The sequence below is a fragment of the Anopheles stephensi genome, chromosome 2 (assembly GCF_013141755.1).
Source record: "Anopheles stephensi strain Indian chromosome 2, UCI_ANSTEP_V1.0, whole genome shotgun sequence".
NCBI lineage: Eukaryota > Metazoa > Arthropoda > Insecta > Diptera > Culicidae > Anopheles > Anopheles stephensi.
In genome coordinates this window covers 68,947,849-68,967,074 of record NC_050202.1, presented here as the reverse complement: position 1 = coordinate 68,967,074, position 19,226 = coordinate 68,947,849, and the positions used below count along the sequence as shown (strand labels likewise).

General features: G+C 44.3%; 1 protein-coding gene across 9 annotated transcripts in view; it reads right to left on the bottom strand.

The window, feature by feature from the left end:
* LOC118504520 (papilin-like) overlaps window positions 1–10,513 on the bottom strand; it is a 200,992-nt gene extending 190,479 nt beyond the window's left edge. For 2 of the 9 annotated variants that reach the window (XM_036039052.1, XM_036039053.1), the window contains exons 1-2: window positions 10,440–10,512; window positions 4,733–5,415 (exon numbers count right to left, since the gene is read on the bottom strand). The gene's annotated coding sequence lies outside the window, so the exon portion shown is untranslated. Of the gene's footprint in view, window positions 1–4,732; window positions 5,416–5,500; window positions 5,517–10,439 lie in introns of those variants that run through there. The other 7 variants (XM_036039062.1, XM_036039055.1, XM_036039056.1 and 4 more) reach the window with 7 other exon arrangements.
* Window positions 10,514–19,226: the final 8,713 nt, after the last annotated feature.

Sequence of the window (19,226 nt, the reverse complement as noted above, 5' to 3'; positions counted from 1 at the left end):
GTTGGTGTAGCAATGAGGATGCATAATCATGCTCGCTATTACACCACCGGTAGTCGATGATGACCTCGGTCGAGGGGTTAGTCCACAAAAAATGATGGAATCAGTTCGTTTTAATAGACTTAGAGGCACACAAACAGACACACACAGTGTCTCGGTGGAAATTGGTGGGATGGAAAAATAAGCACCAAGTTACAGGGACTTGTCAGCACACTATCTTCAAAATACCATCGTCCTGGTGCGTTGTCGACTAAATGACACAGGCAGCTACCATTAAAGACATGGCTCGCGACAGCAGCAAACAGCGAACGACCGAAACCGTTGGTCAGCAAGGAATGATAAACGGACGACCTATTGTGTGAACGCCGACGGAGGAACACCGCCTGGTGAAGTTCTCTAATTATGTCATGATTATTTTACCACATTTCCGAGCATTATTTGTTCAGTTTTTGGGGATCGGGGTGGGTTTGGCGAGCCTACGTGACAAACGTCCCACTGAGGAGTGAGGCCTTTTTTGTTTGTTTAGTTTGGGGGAAAAGATATCACCACGCATAGTGAAAAGCCGAAAAGTGGCCACCCGGTTCGAAACACATTTCCGGGTGATGAAGGTCTCGAGCGACTTGTGGTGGGCTGGGGGCGAGAGCTGAATCCGGACAGCAATTGGCTGACCTGATACGTTCGAATGATAACGAGCGGTGGTGCAAAAATAAATGATGCGATAAAGTTGAATTAGATTCCGGTTGTTTTTGGGGTGGACTTCAAGCAATGAGGGTTACCGGTTCATCCCGTGGCTGAATGCGTTGGTGACTGGGAGGAGATCTATCCGGTCTGGAGGAGAAACGAGACAAATTTAGGACATTTTTGGAAGCACCGTGCCTTCCGGTTCCAATCGAATGAGTTTGTGCAGTGTAAAGTGTTCATCGGGGGGTTGGAGTCTAGCACGGGGTTGTTCAATTTTATAAATAATGCCCCATCAAGCATTTAAATTTTTGGTTTTCTCCCTTCCCCAAAAAAAGGTTCCAGCCGAAAACACGCAGCACTCGAGTGTGTTTGCCGTGTAATTGAATTCCGCTAATGCTGGGGGGAAAATTGGGCATTGCGGTTTAGAGGGATTGATAGGCACTGCCGCAGGTTCGCGAGGTCGGTGTCACACGGAGTGCTGGAAAGTAATTTATTCCTGGTTTGTTTGTGGAGCATGGGCTGCCTAGAAAAGTGAACTAAGCAACTGATTAAAGTTATCAACAAGCTGGTTGATAATAATTAGTAATTGTGTTTCGTTTCTGAATAGACACTTTTACAACTGTTAATTGTGCAAAATGTGCTGTGGAAAATTAGTCAGTTTTCCATCAGTTACAAGTAAGTTACGAAATTCAGTGTTTTGGGGACTATTCATCATGCATATTGAATGTACACTCAGTGTTGATATTTTTTATCCTTAAACCAATAAATATTCAATTATGAACAAACTTTCATTCCGCAAAACCGTTTAGCCGTGCTTTAATAAATTGTTAATCAGAAAACACAAATCACCCAACACGGTATTTGGAAAGTTCACCGTTTCGGAATGCTTCTTCATGTTTCATTCGACATCAAACGATTCGTACGAACGAATCAACGATTGAAATCGACCGACCGACCGAAAAATCTCGCGCCCTGCTTCCCACGCCCAAACGCTAGCGGAGAAGGAGTTGTATCACGCCTGGGAACTATCATTTTCCCCGATACCTGAGGCGTTAATAAGATCGTTTGAAGCGCCAACACTCGCAGCTTAGACAGCGTCTACCTATTCGATTAAAAGCAGAAGGGTGAAACGGTCTGGGAGGTTGAGACGTTCCGAACACTGGCGTAGGGAAAATGTTGTGCAATGCCTTACGGATTCCTTCTTTCATGACACATTAATTAAATTCCGAATTCAATTTCAACGTAATGCGAAATACCTGGAGGCGTGTGGCGCAAAACCGATTCCCAATGCTCAGTCGCGTAATCGTTGCCTTGAAATGCTTTCACACTTGAATGTTACTGAAATAGCTGTGCGTAAACTATTCGCTTCCACTGGCAAACTATTGGAAGGAAGGCAATTCAAAACGGGGTATGCGCGAGCAGTGAGCAACAACAGATTAAAGACTAATGAGGAACCAGCTTTTCAGCACGAAACTGTTGGCAATTTTAGGGCAAACAAATACACCTTCCATAAAAGCTTCGAATTTGATTTGAATCGAGAATAACAATGAAGCTAGGAAAATGCTTCCAATGTTAGATGCTCACACATTAAGCTCCTATTTCCAACCGGCGCTTGTGCTACGACGCTATGCAATCGGCGAGAGTTTCCCATCGATCAATTTACAGATCATTAGTGGAAGAGGTATTTTTATTTAATAAATTTAGCATGACCTACAAACGAGCAGGCTGGAAGCCGACGGAGCCTAGCCGACCGTTTATAGTTCAAGGAGTGCAGGACCCGAACGTAACCTCTGTTCCGACGACGAACCGGCACCGTATCGATGGAAGCCCTTCAAACCGGTGTGGCCAAGCAAAACCAGTGGAGCAGAACCGGAGGGGTAAAAATAATAAACCATCCAGAGAAACAAACAACCGTTGCTAAAGCCTCGATAAGGGCGCTTACCGACTGGAGTGGTGGTGCGACTCCGTTTGGCGTTTCTTTTCATCCCCGGCAAAACAATTTGAGGCGTTTCGCCTCTCGAGCACATTCGACGACGACGACGTCAACAACAACAACAACAATATCGACAAGGGTGGCGAAACGAGCGCTCGCGCTAAAGCCCTCTGGCCTACGCCCGTACAGTACCTCGGTGGCGAGAAAATTAATTAACGATTCAATTTTCTTCTTCCCCTAGCAGAAAAACTGTTGGCAGCCCTGCAGTCGATCGGTGTATGGGTGTGTATGGTAGAGCCAAGGTGCGGTGCACGTGCTAGAGAGATGGCTATGCGCCATCAGTTCGGTGTGCCATCCCTCACCGACGACAGGTTGATCAGGGATTACTGCAGCAGTTGGGCACAAATTGGCAAAGCTCAGGCAAGGGCATGGTTTTACACACACACACATTTGGCCTTTCCGGTTTCGCGTTTTAGCTAGCTGACAGTTATTATACAGAGTTATTCATTTCGAGGGTTCTCTATGCCTGTTGTCGTTTATTTCCTAACAACATCAATCAAGCAATGTTTGACCCTATTTTTTAATTCAACTTCTTTTCTTAAGTTCGGAAGAATTTATTTATGCAGTAGAATTATGCAAACCAATGTATTGTGTTTATTTAAATAATTAAAAAAGGCGAAACATTATAACAAATGAAAGTATTTTCATGTACAATTAAACAATGCCATTCCACGAAAAAGCACCCCTCGTTGACTCATTCACATCAATTGAATCGAGCCCGAAATCGGACAAGAAACTGTGGGTTTTAAATTGCAAATGAACTAATTGCTATCGAACGTTTTTGGTGAAGAACCGGGATCACCTTCACCGTGTCAGGTATCGGTTTTCCCTGCTGTAATCGAGCATGAGTCAGGTTTATACCAGCGAGACAGTACACCCGGGCACATTCGAGCCGCGATCCACCACGGGATCCGACTGTTGTGCACGGTAAGCTGGTGGCCGGGACCGTAGTAGGCTCAAATTACAGCCATTTTGCATTCTTTTTGCATACTTGATGATTTTATTTCTGCACTGTTTACCCACCGCGGTTGAAGCAATTCAATTAAAAGATCAAATTTCTTCAAGGGTGGAATATTTAATTGGCTGGAAATCTTTCTGTTTAATTAACACAAGTCTCATTACATTCGCACCGGTGGCTGTGTGTGTGGAAGTGGGCAAGCTAGCAAGAAAGTGTCGAATGAAACGTTACGGATTAATATGCGCATAAAACATTTCCTCAGTTGTTGGTTCTATGAATTCTATTAAAACTTTTTTTTGAGAAAAATGCATAAAACTTAACAGTCTTCCCAGGAGTGTTTTACAAGAAACAGTTGTGTTAGTGCTTTTAATGTTCGCAAATCAAATGTAAAACGCTAGGTATGAGTTTTAAACAGCTGCACGTGGAGCTTTTTATTACGCAACCAGTCTTACTTTAACGCGTAGCGCTTATCTCATACCTTTAACGGTCAATCCACCACCGACGGCCGTGCGATGGAGCCGCCTGGTCATGGAGACGCCCAGTACTTCACTTCAAACGGTCAGCGGATTGAACCATTTTTCCTTGTACAAAATTCATGAAGTCCATCCACGTCTAATGCGAAATGCCAGCTACGTCCAAACCTACACAGCAACCAGCCAGCAACCATCCAAGCTAGCAGTAAGCTACAAATCAGGTGCCGAGTTTCGCGAGCATCGCAAAGCCATTAATGGTAAAGTTTGTAGCTCGACCCGGGCTCTACTCCGCGTAATGACCTTACTGGTGCCTCTATGCGTCCTTTCACCCTCAACGTCTCCCCCCCCCCCCCTCCCCTTCCTCCCCTTCCTGCACGTGCCATATCATTAGAGAGCACGGTTGAACGGCTTGGGGTGGCTACCGGTGCTACCGTTTGGCGAAAAACTCAATCTCGCAAATGCGTGTATGCTTTATGCTGCTGGTTAATGGGCGGAATGTGTTTCTTATGTTTACATCCTCATCGCGTGGGCGTCAAAAATGGGTTTGGATGTGGAGAAGAAGCGGACGCACGCGTAACAAAATGCAATAAAACCAGTGGAAAATAAAGCTCGGCACGAGCATGAGCTTACCAATCCGGGTGCTTCCGAAGCTCTGTGTTTGCACATGCGAAAGGCGTCAGCTAGTTACTTTCACCGCCCTACGGTGTACGCACACGCACGCACATACACGCAGCCACAGATCCGAGGGCTACAATGGGCGATGGCCCCATCTACGTTCACATCGAGTTGTTCCCATTCGAGGCCTCTCGGATGGGAATCACCTTTGCCGTCAGTTTTCGGTCGCTGTTTGTACAACATCCGTGTTGGGCTGGATCAAAGCATGACTCTCGATGTGAAACCGTGCCAGTTGATCTATCGACACACCCCGATACACGAAAGCAACCAAGAAACAACGGGAACACAATTTCGGGTAAAGACTTTTTCACACACACTCGACAAAGCTTGTCGTTGATCGGCGTATGTTTTGCACTGTTTATTCTTACTTTTCACGCCCTAAATCGATGAAGGCTAACCATCTATCTATGCCACCTTTTTACGATAAGCTTCACTCGTTACGATCACTCACTGCGCACACACCTTTACGCTCAAAGCACACACTAGCACATCTAAAAAATTCACTTGCTACCTTTGATGTCTTCATACAGTAGCCAGTCGATCCGGCTGATGGATGACAAATCTTACTCACTTTCACTGTTTAGCGCCCGTTTTGCTGTGGCAGAGCCATCCTACAGGCCGCTCAAATTTACCTGTGCCTGTTGGAAAATAGAAAACCCAGAACTTAAAGCCAGCACGACAAACACTGATGGATGCCATATGTCATTCCAACCACGCACTCACACACTGACACTGATAGTATCCACCGTCACTCGCTTGCCAGCTGCAAAAGTAATTGCCATCAACGGAGGATTAAATGTTCCATTTGATCCATCACAGAAGCCTACTGTGCGATGAATGGTTTAGTTGTGTACGTGTGTATGTGTTTGTTTACCTACGGGCGAATGTGTTTATGCAGCATGTTGACTTAAGCCCATCAACAAATTCATCAGGCAGCAGCAGTAGCAGCAGCATCACTCAGGATCAACCATTCCACTAAGCTTCATTTACTCTTTTGCTGCGCTGTGCTGTTTGACTGTATATGTGTGTCTATGCGTATGAGTTGCGATTTTTTTATAAACATGCTAAGTCGCCCATGTACCAATCAGCACCAAAAACCCCGTCGGAACGGGGGGCCAAACAGAGATGTCGACTCGTACACACACACACACACACACACACGCACACAACATTATCTTGCGTGAATAACACTTTCTACCTCGAATCGTGTCCATTTCCTTTTTTTGGTGAAAATTTGTTTTTCGCACTGGAATGTCATAAAAAGCTTCTATGTTTTTTGTGTTGGCTTTTCAGTTAGCTGCAAACTAGAGCTTTCCACCGATCGCGGCGGCGGACACACCCAAAAACGTTACCGACCCTGTCTGCGTCAGAGCCTCGTCAACGTGGATTAATTTTTCATTTCATCCATCACTGCAAGCCGACGCGCGCGCGATTTGGTTTAACGCGCTTGCGACAATATTAACCACACCGCGAGTACAGACAAGCGCGTTTCGACAAAAAAGGAAGCCAAAATCCCGTACAGTGATTTTTCCAAACCCATATCAAATGGGCATCCATTTTGCAGCAGTGTGTCGTGTTACTCGGTACACCTTCACGGCCCGCCTCCCTCAAAAAACAAACCCTTCGCTAAACTGTTTATTTATGAGTAAGCTTAATCTTCTGCCCAAAGTTATGCGAATAATTGAGCAAACTTAATACAGTTCACAGTTTGCAGGAATCGCTTGCTCGGTGTGAAGATAATATCATTGCCAAGTTTCATGACCATTTTTTTTGTTGTTGCCATTGCTGTTGCTGGACATCTTCGACGGTGCAAAAGGGATCAGAAAGGAATACAACACCAAAAAAAAACTCGGCTAACCTCATTGTTGCCAATTATGGGTAGGAGTTTTTCTTTGTCTGTTATCGCTCGCTCTTTCTATCTCTCCAGTATTGGGTGTTGTGTTTCATCCATTGTTTTCTTTTCTACGTGACTGGTTTTTTCCAGACCTTGGGCTTTTTGTTCCCGTTCTCGCTCACTCCATTCTAATACTATCCGTAAGCCGGATTTCCCACGCATCGGCCGGAACAGCGAAGGGCAGAAGAAAATTTCGACAAGAATACAATTAAGTTCCACCAAGGGCCTAGCTTCACCGGTTCGCCAGGTTGATCTGTTTTGGATGTAGTAGGAATTAATGGATTTCTTGCCGCGCGCAATTTTGCTGCTCTCCATTTGTTTCCCGTTTGCAGGAGGTTTTTTTTTGCGCGTGTTTTTGCCTTTGGCATTTTGTTCGCTAACGGGCACTTGATACCTTTGCGTGAAGAGCGTCTATTTCACGACCATGTCACAAACATGTCAAAGGCAAGGCCGTAATCTCTTGCCCATGTTTATCAAGAAGCAAAAAGGAAACGCTGACTACAGAAGAGACCAGAGCCAACAAAAAATAGTTCGGGAAAAGCAAGAGACAAACGTCCTTTCTGGAGGGCAAAAACTGGCCAAAAACAGATGAATTGAGTCTCGAAGTTAAGGTGGCTTATGTTAAGCATGTTGGGAAAGTGAAAAAAGGGGACAGCGAGAGAGAGAGGGAAAAAAAGATGTCCATACACTGTTATAATGATATCCTTTCGCCTAGCGAGAGGAAAGTGCCTAACAAAACACAGACTGAAGGGTGAGTTTTTTTCTTGTTTCGTTCTTGTGTGTGTGTCTAGGTTTTCCCGAGAATCGTAAGCGTTAACCGATCCAACACCTGTTTTTTGTGACTGTTGTTGTGACGCGCTCTTCCCATGCGGATTATAAAACACCCATCGTTGCCTTGAATCGATTATTCAATCAGCGTTTGTTTGGAAAATAAATGATGAAAACTCAACATATATGGTGGTGCAAAATAGAAAACTATAGCCGAAAACACTTGCTGTCTAATAAGCTTTAACTACGTTTTCTTCACCTTTAACCCTTGAAGATCACTAAACCTTCCGTGTGATAGAAACAAAACAATCCCTTAACGGTTCTTTGCCTACCAAATTGAAACAAAAAGCCCGTCGGCTCAAAGGTATTCGTATCAAATCGGTTGGCAAGAAAAAAATATTTCAATTTTCTCCTCAGTGAAACAAGCTGACCTAGGAATAGCGTACATGATTTTCGTCCCATCAAAGGGAAACAAACTTGGGGTTGAAAATGTTGGCGCATCTCACTTACGCATCAAATTCTCGTCTTCCTAGCAAAACAACAAAATCCTAACCTATGACCAAAAACAACACCAAGAAAAAGCGCTTTACCGGCTCGAACCATGCACACAGCGACACATCAGTGTGTTGGATCAGTGTGTCGTAGTGCATGGTTTTTGCCTGTGTTGTGTTGTTTTTGTGTTCCTCCCCAGCTTCTTACGCTAGTCTGCGGCATCTAGAATATGCCATCGCTCGAAAGATGCTGACAAAATTTATTGTAATTTATTCAAAAGCATTTCCAACATAATTGAATCACTTTTCGGGATCGCAGTTGCTTCCTGGCGCGTCACAGTAGCGCCAGTTTCGCTGCGTTTGCGTCGGTGTAGTGATGTTTGGAGCCTTCCGCCTTTTAATCCTACGTTGAGCGAAACATTTTTTTTGCAAAGTGTGGGAAGTTAAGGAAAACACTACCGGCATGTAAACATCTATATGAAACGGAATCTTTGAAACTGATGAGAAACTATTTGGTTCCTCTTGGATTTTTTTGTTTTTACTTAGATATCCTTCAATTATATCTCCAGAAGCTTCACCAATATTTATCCGGTGGAAAAACGTCTTCGGAAAATGTTTGCATCGCTTCACTCATCCGTTCCACACATTCCGAAAAGCCGAAGGCCACAGGGATCGAAGTCAATTCCCATTTAGCTACGCGCGGTTCGTTCGACTGCACTCGGGCAGGTTCCAGCTGCACGCCCCGGGCCGGGCATAGGTGCGACGGGCATCCTTCGCTTTTGGGTCAACTCTCTGCACAACGGTCGCTGCCTCACGTACATATCCTTTCGTGCTCTATCACTTGGCCTGCTTCACCTCCTATCTCGTTCGCACTTTCGCGCACGGGCTTCACTCACAGTCGCACTCGCCCGGACTGAACGCTCAACTCTCACTAAGCCGCTCTCGAGGGGGATGAGCAGTAGCGCCAATCTCACCGTGACTTCTTTGAAATTACTAGAACACGACTCTTACATTTTGGATGCTTCAACTCTTCACCACTACCCACTGTGCACTTGTGTGTTGTCACTGCTTCAGCTTGCCCCCCGGCTTTCCCCCCACACAAGAACTCCACCTCAACGGGGTGGAAATCGTACGACTCCATCGCTTGCCATCCTCACCTTAGAGCGTACGTCGTGCGTCGGGCTGACGCTACCTTCTACGACACATACACCAGCTCGACTGTCGACCGGGAGTGAATAGTTAATTATTCATTAGCATCGATTTTTCAACAACACTCACTCACAACACACCTCGCTTGGGGTGTACGACCACACATACACACATATACGGTTTCGTATTCATCGACACCTTTTGCAACTTCGCTCACCCAAGCAAGCCGAGGCCTGGAACGAACGCCTGAAGATGCGACCGTGCTGGGAGACGGCGTTAAGGACATCCACGTGGGAGCGTAGAAGCCGTAGGCCTTGCTTTCACCAAATTCAATGAACCGTGCACCGTTGATTGAAAATAAACTAGTCCCCCGTGCTTTTGACGGTGGCACCGGTGATGTATCCTCATGAAAATGGGAATCCTTTCGCTGGTGGGATCTTCACACCTTTTGACACATTGATTTCTCAACCACCGATACAGGCGCGCGTAGTAAGCTGGTACGAACTCGGTTAAAGAATCTGTGTTGAGGTCCTTTGCCGTTTTCACATATGTATGTGTAGCTGTGTGTGTTTGCACTAGCTGTTTGTTGGTGTGAGTGTACTCCAAACCATTCTTCTCGAAACGCTCAATCCAACGAACCAATTTTACGAGGACCTCCGGAGCACAATCTCCTACCACATACACACACACACACACACACACACACACACACTTTCACGTGCCAAATCGCATAAATAAAACACACTTCACACGCAAAAACATAATTTCCCAAACTGTGGCCACGAGAAATCACACTATCTCACATACATTCCAGACCACATACACACAGACGTTCGGCATAGTCGGACGAGCTAGCCCCTATCCCAAGGGGATTTTCATTGGGAGGCGCCCAGGTGTCTTCCCGTTTTCCCCGGATAACACACTCAGCATGTTCGATTTTTCCTTCCGTTTTGTTTTGCTCCTTTCGTTCCGAACGGGAAGAACTACGTTTTACTTAGGAACAGAGAGAGGGAGAGAAAGAGAGAGAGCGAGCTAGAGCACGCACGAACGAAAGCTCTCACTTGACATCTTTAGCCACACAGGAATTCACCAACAACAGTGCTTGTTCGTAGTTCCAATCTACCGCGGATGCAACTATTTCTTTCAAGAACTTTATCCGCTCGAAAACTAGCATTAGGATATGCTTCCAAACATTCTACTCTTAAGCTTTGTAAATTTGTTTGCCTAAACTAAACTAAATTATAGATGAACTCCGATGCCGCAGTGCAGCAGATTGTGTGGCAGGCAACGTCGTGGCCGGCGGGGTACGAGGTGTGTCGGCCGTCGGGGAAAAAGCGAGCCCAAAACGTCAAACGCTTACCATAGCAAAAGTGGAACTCCGGTTAGTACGTACGCACTGGAACGAACGAACGCGACGGTTGCCAATTTCCAACTGATTCCCCAACCGACTGGACCGGTGCCTCAGACGGAAAATTCCGAACCCGAAACCGTTCGGCCGGGAAATTGGGCCACATTTTCGGCACACCACTCACCGCGAGCCCACTTCCCGTTCGGTGTTCGACGGCGACACTTTCCAATGCACCTGCGCACTTCGAACCAATCAACTGTCATTTTCGATCCGGCTGCTCTGAGCATATTCGTGAGTGACGGCACTCTACAACGGAGCGGCAAGGATTGTTCGGTTTGCTCGCAACCTTTGATGCGTACTGATGGTGAGAGTTAAGCGAAACGGTAGGTTTTTGGGTATTTTGAAAGCAATTAAGGAAGAGTACATTCGCCGAGCGTGGCCTGTGTACGGGTAATGGATTTTTCCACTTCAAACACAAGATGAAATGAAGCTTAGGTTTGCAAACCAAAAGTGAAGTTATTGTTATCAAACTGTTCATTTAGATTCTCTAATATTTTTCACACAGGGCAATAATTATTTCATACTCCTTTGTACCTGAAACCCCACCCAAAGCTCAACAAACTATTAACCAGGATGCATAAAATCATGATCCACGAAGTGTGGTGTACTAGCCTAGCTGTCATCGAAACAATTGGGGGAGACTTCGCCGATTGTTCATCTCAGCGCGAGTTACCACTTGCGTCACTCACGCGCCCGCTGAGTGAAAGTCTCCACGGAGCAAAGTCTGGGCACGCAAGGAAAATGGTGGTTCCGGAGGTTCACCTCCGACCAGCTGGAGCTGGAACTGACCATCGACCAACATGGTTGCATTAATCCTGGAACGTGCGTGAGAGTATGTTTTGCCACTCCATTGTATATACGTTTCTCTTTGCCAGTCTCATTTTCTCTCCCAGATGGATAAAATGCTCTTGTGTTTTCCTCTGTTTTTCGCTCCGAATTTTCGTCTCCCGTTCTGTAGCTGACATCTTTTGGATTGTTTGCAGCCGGTCTCTTGCGTGACAGCTCTTTTGCCCAGTTCAATATCGACCATGCTGGTGTTTGCCGAGCAGCCAGAAACCTTCTCGTGAAGAGCAAACCTCTCTCACGCAAACACTACACCGAAGAGCTTCGCGCGATTTTGTCCGATTTTCGTGCCACATTTTTCCCGGTGGGTGGGGTGGGAACATTCCAAAACATGTACTCTCCGCTGGTGGCTGCAGAAAAAAATACAGAGAGCAGCTCTGTTTATCCGGCCGAATCAACCCTACGATGCTGAACGGTGGCACGACACGCTCGGGATTTGTTGTGCACGTCCTTCGGAGTCTCGGTGCCAGAGCTGACAGATCTGGGATCCTCCCAGTGAGAAGCGCGGAGAGCGCAAAAATCGATTGTTAGAGCTAGAGCAGGTAGCACCAGCCCTTGCTTAGAACGTGGTGGCGTTTGTAGAGATTTTGGCGAACCTGGTCCGAGTGGAGAAAATGGGCCCCCAGTTCTGGTGAATATTTTATGTCTAGGCTCACACTGCCCGTCCGGTGGCACAGCAGCGTCATTCTCCGCTCGTAGGTGGACGATGACGCAAGCTGGCTGGTCGAATTACCGTATTTAGATGGGAACGTTAGAGTTATGAAATATACATAAATAAGGCAACATAAATTGTTCGCCGTTGTACATTTTGCGCAGAAGGATGACTATTTATTTACAATAAAAATCCAATACTTGAGACTACTATCGTCAAGATATGTTAAGCAGTGTCTGAAACTTCTATTTGTATATTTAGTACAGGATTGTTTAACACATTATGTTGTCATCAATTCACTTAATTTTAGTTCTTTTAATGTTTAGTAATAATTTAAATGAAAATAATTTTATAATAATTTAGTGTGTAAATGAAAAAATCAGGTAAAATACTTGTTCTCTTTACATATTTTTAAAACAAATGCATATATATTCAATAAATTATGTTTTGAAATAACAGTTAAAAGTAATTTAAACTCTAAAACAATTGTTTATTTTATTCTCACAAAGTTTCTTATATCTACACGACAATGTCAATCCTTATTTGCTATGAGCTGTCAACGTTGATGTAAAAGTTGATGATTCAATCGAAAGGTGTAATGTTTGCATTACCTTCTTTTCAGTCCTCTTGTGGCTAACCGCACACTATGCACAGCAAAGTCATCTCACGCAGCATAACTTACGACATTAGCAGGCAAGTAGAGTTATGTGAGTGCGTTCCAGAAACTCTTCCAGCCCCCGAACACTTCTATAAGGCACACAGTACCGGTTTGTTGTTAAGTTCATACCGGAAAGCGATCCGAAATGCTTTCTTTGAAAACCTTCCCAAAAAAGCATCCATTTCAGCTGGCATCGGTTCCTCGGGGAAGAGTCCATGGGCCGGCATGACGGCTTCGACCGACTCGGCATGGGCGGGAAACAGGCAACTGAAAGGACACAAAAGCTTGACTTTTCATCGCGTTTGTTCATTCCGTACTCTCTTTTTCTTTTTGTTAGTGCCTCTGTTTTGCTTCCCCGCCTCATCCTAAGTGGCTCTCGACTTGACTCGAGCTGAGGATCACGACGACGACGGCTACAGGCCGAACGGTGGGGATGTGGACGTACGCTGCACCCACAACTTGGCAGGCCAAACTAAGTCCTAAATGCTTCTCGAATTGGATGGCGTTTAAAGTCTCGTTACCTCGAGTTGCCAGATGAACTTTTAATGGAAAAGCGTCACCGAGAATTTTCCGCTTACCGTCGGGTAAGCCTTTCAGCGGGACGCCCACCGCGCGGGTGGTAGCCACCGATCGCGCTTGCAGCGTCAGCGCTTTACTTCAGAAATCATAACTCCATCCAAAAACCGCCAAGATGTTGACTTTAAGCGAAATCCACTTCTTGAAGCACGGCCAAGAAAGAAGGAAACTTTTCACACTTCTAGAACCATCTTCCGCCCAACACGCCGGCAAAGTGGGCGCCCCGAGTGACGATGTACGTTTTCAACACGTTCGGCGCGATCGATTCGATTGTTTAGTAAACCATTTCAATTATTGTAACTCAACATAAGAAGTGTTGTATGAAGCCGCACCGTGCATGCAGAGATATGTTCATACTAAATATGGTTTATACTAATAAGTAATGGGAAACGGAAATCAAATTAGTTTGAATGTGTTTCATCATGGAAAAACGTTAGGCAACTGATTTTTTTCCCTCTGCACACGAAAACCATTTCACCAGCATTGCTAGCAAATATGCTGTCTTCAATTGAAACGAGTATGAATGCGTTAGCCAGCACGTGGTTGGATTTACGATCCATTACACACGGGAAAAGCATGAGCGAATGTTTAGTATGCTGCCGGTGTGGCTTCTCCAGGTTGCTGGGCCTGTGCCTGAGCTTAGTACGCTCATCGGGAAATATTTAAGTAACTAAATTAGGATGTACAGCTGATTGGTATTGGCTGTATATGAATGCTGCATCTAAATTGAATACGTTTGCAAAAAGCGAACGTCTCCTGAACCATAACCGCAGCGTACCTTCGATGGGAAAATCCATTTCCCATTAACTGGGGCAATCTTTGTGTGTATTGGATTTATTATTTTTTCCCCACCTTCCGACATGTTTCTTAAATCGGTAGGATGAAAAGAAATAGAAATATAAACGCTGTGTTCCGTTCACGTGCCAAATATCGCTTATGTACTTAATTAATGTGCGGTAAGGGTATGTACAACTGTTAATTACTGTAACTGTTTGAAATATATTTTATTTTGAAGCTTTATTGCTTCGAAATATACTCTAAACACATCAAGGCCAACTGGTTAGAACTTATTTTGGTGGTATCCTTAAACGTTGACAGTTATACTTACAGACCATTTATATATTGCTGAATCAGTGGCAGGAAGAATCGATGGTGCATGTTTGAAAGGTTACATGTCTAGTTAAACATAATTCAAAAAATTTCAGTTTGAACTCCATGAATTAATTTGTGTTATGCTTCATACAAATGCAGCGCTGGCATAACATAATTTAACCGTTACTGGATGGACAACTATGCGGCCAGGAGTGGTCCGGATAGGATCTGATACCATTACGGATGTGATAGAAATCATCAACGCTACAAAACAACAATGTTTGGAACAAAATTCGTTTTAGTCATGAAGAAAGGATAGTTGTGCATGATCTTGAACGCAGGATATACAGGAAACGCTAGTCTATACTCTCTTGTGCAGGAATAAAAAGACATAAAAGGATTATATCAAAACATGTCACAATGTAAATTCTTAAAGTAATTATTCAAACGGAGGTCCTTATTATTATCATCTTCTTCTTCTCGCTTGGCACTACAACCTCGTGAGATCTCATCCTGCCATTTCTGGCTTACTGTGACTTGATTTTACCCGTAACAAAGTAGTCAGCTCTGCGTACGAGGAGGCGGTCGAGATGGGTTTTGAACCACGGTCCTGTCGTGTGAAGGCTGACGCCACTGTCTCCTCATCCATCACACCAACCAAAAAAAAATTATTTACTCAAAAGAAATTATGATTTGAATTTGAACTCTTCAAAAATGTGCATGAAAACCCGAAAATATCAAGTAAGACGTCTGCATACTCGAAGAAACGTTCAACACTTAACTGACAATCTGCATACAGCTGAGTACGTACCACCCCAGGGTACCCAACAAACACGCAAAATCAATGCTCTCGACCCATGCTCCATGTTTTAAAGCGAACACAATCTCGTACATGGGCATTCATGCAAGTGGTTAGTGAAATGATTATAACTAGTGATGGAAACCAGTTATTTTCCTTTCGTAATTCATTTCCAACCCAACGTAACACATGGGCCGCCCAACATGACCCCATCCCCCTGACAGTGTGGACATTGTGTAAACCTGTGTTTTACGTGACCAAACATTTTACAGAGACTGCCAATTTTTCCGTCCATACCCTTCACCGGTCACCCTTTCCCTGGTCAGTGTTTTTGCATATGGCCACCCCGGTCACTGCCGGTGCCTATTCCTATCCCTGGGCATGGTTACCTTTGACCGGTCGTTTGCCGTGACGAGAGAGAACCCTTCGCTTTGGCACACTAACGGAGAAGAACGCACACACACACACACACCCATGCATGAAAAATACACCGAAAGAAAAAAAAGCAACAAATCCTTCATGATGTTATGCTTTTCCAGGAGCTGGGCGCTTGTCGGTTTCGGAAGCCTGGCAGAGCTTTCAACGTCCAACATTCTTACGCCGGCCTTTGTTGACCAATCAGTAGCTCCCGGTAGCTGTTGGCTGGCTTGGGTTTGGCGGCGTTCGGGGGGTTGGTACACTTGCCTGTGTGGTCGGTGCCTTTCGGAGCGGAACTGAACCAAGCCACCGAAGGAACTGGCTGCATGTGCTGGCTGCTGACCGAGGGCAAGAAAATGTGTCCTGTTGAATATTCATGAGTCTCGCACTGGTTTTTATGTTTGAAGGTGGTTCGGGAAAAATACCTACTACTATGATTCACACACACACATTCATAGCCACACAGCCACGCACATTGTCATCCTCGTCATCGTTGGGGCTGTGTAGTGAATTTCATGGTGCTTAGGTTTTCGGTTCTTGGTCCGTCCAAGGTTGGTCCGTAGTTCTTACACTCCCCGTTCGGCTTGCGGCCAGTTTCTTCCATCCGTTTTTACCATCCGTAGCGCAACAGGCACATAACACGACGGGCGTGTTGAGTGGCCACCACGAAGTTCCTCCCCATGCCCTTCCTCCCTTCTCATCTTACCGCTCCTCTTGCTTCCTGCTCCACGTACATGATGCTGGAACCTCCCTGTCTGGGCCGCGCTAGCAAGCGTAGCCATCGATGACGCCCCGAGGGCGATGCAAAATGCGCCACACTAATTAGATCGGTAAATGTTCACCAAAATAATTTTGTTCCCGCAGAAAATGCTTGTACCTGGGAAATCGTGATGGTCACGTTACGCTCGGGGTGACTGGGAGTGTGGAAAAGCGCCGAGGTCAGTAATTAAGATGAATCGAAAGCTCTAAATGGTGCTCCATTTCAGAAGGCAATTTAGATAGATGCATATAATTTGCGTTTTGCGAACTGCTCTCCGTTCGGGATGCAACACACGGAGAGGGGAACGGGGGATGCGGAGGTAAAGGGCAGAAAGATGTGAGACAAAATGATATTCCTACCTGCATCCCGGGCTAACAGTGTCATCAATATTCATCAATAACACTCATCGGTCGCAAACGGAATGCTGTTATGGGTGCAATCTTGCAACGAGGGCGGTGCATTTCGATGATTTCGGTTCAATCGATTGCCCCGGTGCCCGGGTTTTAAACGGCGAACGCTTTCCGCGGTATATTAATGGTAGTTGTTTGTCGATTATTTGGTCTCAAAATTGATGAGACCCCTGGCTCCCCTTGCCTCGCTGTGCCCTTTTTACCGCTCCGCCCAACACCACACGCTGCTCGAGTGCCATTCGTTTTGCAATTCCTGTTGTTGTTGTTTAAATATTATAGAGATTTTGGACCACTTGGGTCTCTTTCGTCTCTTTTACTGGGATTGTGGATGTTGAAGGAATTGGAATGTTGGATAGGTTGTGTGAGAGGGTTACTGAGACGTTAAGGTGTCCCATTCCTTTCGACTTTAGAAGTATCAGACTATTTTCAATAGTTGAATCTTTTTCTAAGTTTGTACTTGAGTTGTTGAGGTAACTCAGTCCTTTTTTGTGTTGTGGACGACAGACTACTGCAGTAGTCGAATTCACCACATTGTTTAGTTTTCCTCTCTAATGTTGAGTGTGTTTCTTTATTATTGTTATTATATTTTTTTTCCCCCTTTTTTTACCGGCTTAATTATATTTGGTTGTATAGGTTTGTTTTTCTTAAAAATTTCAATACTTTTTTCTCTTCTTTAGAATCTGGTCCTAAAATGCAGTCAATATTGGAATTTAACTTAAGGTGGTGTCGCTCCCTTTCATATCCTCGGCATTCCGTTAGGATATGATGTATAGTGACTTGGGTTCCACAATACTGGCAAAGTGGCGCTGGTGCTTTAGCTAATAGGTGGCTATGGGTTAGATTTGTGTGTCCAATCCGTAATCTGGATAATATCTTTTGATCTTTGTTGTTATCTGGGTCTTTCCAAGGTTGGATTGTTACTTTTACTGATCTCAACAGGTTGTCTATTTCCTTATTCCAAGCTCTCTGCCATGATTTTTCTATTAAATATTTGCATTGTTTTAGTGCATCCCTCTTAGAGATAGGAGGGGAGTTGTCAGTTGGTAATTGTCGACCTTCATTTGCCAGTCTATCTGCTTTTTCATTGCCTATTATACCAGTATGGCTTGGGATCCAACAGAAGGAAATGTTTTTAGCATGGTCTATTGCATCTATTGCCTGAATATGGGGATCTTTTGAACGACCATGTTCTACTGCAGCTAATACACTTGCACTGTCGGAGAAAATTACGGTAGGTCTGCCTGGATCAATGTTTTCATCTGCTGCTATATAAATAGCAGTGGCCTCAGCTGAAAAAATTGATGAGTAGTCAGGAAGTTTTATCGCGCAACTAGAATTATCAGAGTAAATGCCACACCCTGCGGAGTTCATATAGATTGACCCGTCGGTGTAAATTTTGTGATGGTTGAAATATTTACTGTTGATATGCTCTATTGAAATTTGGTATGCTTGTTTATTGTTTTGTCTAAGTTGATCGTAAATAGTCCAGTCTATTTTATGTGAGTTCTGGAACCATGGGCGTTCCGAATTTCTAGTTATTTTTAGAATATCTGGTAGGAGATGATTAGTGGTCCTTTTAAACATGTCTTTTGCTCTCTGAATTAAATTCGGGCATTCTACTCTTTTCTCTAAATTGCGTAAAGCCGTGCCTATCAAACGGAGTGTTATTATCTGTGGAAAAGGAAGAAGACCACTTTCACATATAAGTGATTTTATAGGGCTAGTAATGAATGCACCGGTGGCGCATCTTATAGCTGAATGGTAGATAGGAGCTAAAATATTATTAATACCGTCAAACTCTAAACTAATAAGTTCTATTCCGAACAAAATTTTTGGGAGAAGCCATCCATTAATCAATCGAATCATTATGAGACGAGATGCCCTGATTTTTCCATATCCTATCATTTTGAAGACATTTATGTACGATGTAGAGGATGTTTTGATATTTTTCAGATGTGGTTTGAATGATAGTTTTGAGTCGAGAGTAATTCCTAAGATTTTAGCTTGATTAACGTTCGGAATAATGCTGTTTTCTATTGAAATCTTCTTAAGATTTTTTGTCTTCTGGGTTTTACAAATTCGTAAGATTTTGCATTTTTCTGGTGCTATTTGGAAACCTGTTGAATCACACCATTTTTTTAGATTATTTATGCCAGTTTGGAGAGCCTTTCTCGATTTACTGGAAGAGACATCCGAGGAAATTAATAGAATGTCGTCTGCATATATGAGGGGGGTGATATTATTAGGGACATGTGTGAAAAGGGACTCGATACTAATAAGGAAAAGGGTGGGAGAAAGGATAGCACCTTGCGGAACTCCATTTTCTAAGTGTTTGATTTGCGAAAATGTATTGCCAATACTAATCCTAAAGGTACGGTTTTCTAAAAAGTTTTGTATAAAGATAGGTAAATTTCCTTGGAAGCCCCATCTTTCCAATTGATGTAAAATGCCATGTCGCCAAGTCAAGTCATAAGCCTTGGCAAGGTCAACAATGGCTAGGTCTATGTGTTTATTATTGTTCTTTGCGGTTGT